Source organism: Austrofundulus limnaeus, unplaced genomic scaffold (genome assembly GCF_001266775.1).
Source record: "Austrofundulus limnaeus strain Quisiro unplaced genomic scaffold, Austrofundulus_limnaeus-1.0 Scaffold51, whole genome shotgun sequence".
In the NCBI taxonomy this organism is placed as follows: domain Eukaryota; kingdom Metazoa; phylum Chordata; class Actinopteri; order Cyprinodontiformes; family Rivulidae; genus Austrofundulus; species Austrofundulus limnaeus.
Window position 1 is genome coordinate 2,324,709 of NW_013952453.1, and position 2,742 is coordinate 2,327,450.

The following is a 2,742-nucleotide window of genomic DNA, read 5'->3' on the forward strand; positions in this document are numbered from 1 at the left end:
CAATTGTAGTGTAAGCATTTTTTTAAATTTATTTATTTATTTTTTGTGGCCTTTGTTTGTAAAATCAATTAAATTGTGAAAATGCTGGTGAGTTGCTAACCAAGTCTGGTGCTTTTTAAAATATATTATTTGATGCATTGTGACACAAAYGTAGATGGTTTTGCATCAACACAAACATAGCAAAGATCGACAGCTTATTATTATTATTTAACCTCAGTAAATCTGTGTTGCTGTGTTGTTTCAACCTAATATGAAGCTTTGCTATGTGGTTAGGTTAAATACTGTTTACTGGATTGAGTCAAACTAAGTAGCAAAAAATTWAAAAAAGTGTTTTAAACATGGCTACAAACTGGATTTATTTGTATAAGAAAAGTATCCAAAATAAAATATGTAGTGTATAAAGTCTGTATTGAATGAAATTAATCAGTTGGTGATACAACCATGTATACTGTCTATACCTCATGCTAACTATTCAGCCTTTATCATACAGCCACACTAGACTTATCGGCTGAGAGTTAACAAGAAACTGTCAGCTTTATCCTTCAGTCCCCAGAAAAGAAAAATGAATCAACAAATTTGTGATGGCTTTCTTAGCCAAGGTTCCACAGACTCCATCAGTCACAGAGAACCTTGAGAGTTTCAACAGAAGTTGAAGACCTTCAAGTTGCTGTATAGTCCCATCAYAAACTTCACTCAACAGAAAACACAACAGCTGCACTCTTCAGTAAATACGTCATAGAGTCAAGCAGAGAGTGAAGTTAATCGGGATCTGGGCAGCCTTGATGCACAAGCTTACCTGGGCTGAAGCCCCTGGGCCTACAGCAATGGGGAGCCTAACGTTTTGAGATCACATGATGAGGTGAAAAGTTACATCGTTTTATAAGTTGACAGGTTTCAAACRTTACAGATGCATATTTGTGACCACTGATTGATCCAAACTRATAATRACCCACTGGGCTCACATTGTTCGAMCAATCAGAATGTGTAATGTTAGTTTTGAGGCGTGTCCTTTGATGATTGATTGACAACTGCTAAAATGTCGGGTCTGGGAAGAAGTTTGTGAACAGTGCTAAAGAAAGTGAATGCACTGTATTTGTCAGAACAAGTTTATAAAAAGAATATCCAGCTTTTGAAGCTAGGAGAACTTTTTGAACCAGTTTTTGAACCTGCCAAAGGACGTTTGCTGCCTCAAAACGTCCTGAGAGGTCATMACAAGCTTACCAGCTGCCTCCTAGATTTTGATTTTTTTTTTTTAAAAACTGGTAATCACAGATTTTCTAGAAAATCATAATACATCTGCAATGGTTTTTACAATTGCRTCATAACTTTTTTTTTAATCCTAACTGAATCATGCAAGTAAATTAACCAGATTTTAAAGTGTAATTGGTTCAAATATTTCTCACTGTAACATTTGGATTTTGTACACATTATAAATGAGGAAATAAACCAAAGAGGAACTAGTGAACGTTTGATAGTGAATTAAAAAAAAACAGTAAAAGCTCAGTGAGCACAGAAAACCCAGACTGATAACAGAATGAGCAGAAGACCTGGAGGGAGGTGAAAATAAAGCAGCTGTCTCCATGACAGAGTGGTTAAATTTAAAGTAATCACATTTTCAAACATCCATCCTTTTTAGCTCAGGTTGGCATTGAGTATAAGTCACTGTGTGGGTTTGTCTGGCACATAAATTCTACTTACTACACGTGCCTTTTACAGAGTGCAGCTGCAGAAACTCCACAGCTTCTATCTGTAGCAACATCAGCGTCATTTAGGTTCATCATAGATAACATGCTCAGGGCTGATTAGAAAATCAATGAAGTGTTTTCTAATATTTCCCCTTTATAGCAAGTTTCTGATCACTGTAGCAATGAAAGGGTTCAGCAGKTTTAATTTGCGTAAAGCAGATTTATTAAATTTTTAACTTTATTGTCCTGCTTCATTCCATCGCTCCTTTAGAAAAGTGTACTAACGTTAATCCAGTTTTAGAGTTTTGGGAGCAAAAATATTAAAACATTAACAAATTGAAATGTATACTGTACATGCAGATATACTGATACCTTTAAAACATGTACTAAATATAAATGATGTTTCCCATGTTTCTTTATAAACATTTTTGTTAAAAGATTTAGCATTTCAGTGAACATATTCAACACCATTCAAATCATACTTTTTTAATCAAATCATACATTAACTTATCAACCTTGGAACAATTTTACCTCTGTGTTGCTGTGGTATATTTATTTGTTTTGCTTGTTCAACTGGGTTATCATCTAGTCTTTGAGAAATGCACAATCTCACTGCGTACATTCCTCATTAGTTTTCAGATTTCTTAATATGATATAATCTTGTTTGAGTACATTTATTAATATCTGTCAGGTTCTTGTGTCTTGAGGAGAACCAAAGTGCAATTTACAAGCTAGTGGCAAGCAGAAAAAAAAATAATGAATATTATTTTGTTTTTGCGGGAAATATGCAGAAATACCAAAAGCATTTTTTTAGAAAAATACAGAAAAAATTGTGAAGCCCCCCAACCCTCATTCACAGCACAAAGTAGGTCAAGGATCTGACAAAAGGCTGAAGCTTGGAACTCTCTATACACTGAGAGAGAGGTAATGAGAGATGGGATGTAGGTATGGTAATTAGTAAACAGAAACCTGTTGTGTCAGGAGCAGAAAGCAAATTTGATGMAAAAAAAAAACAAGAGCAGAAAACCGTGGAAGTTTTTGAAACCACAACACAGAA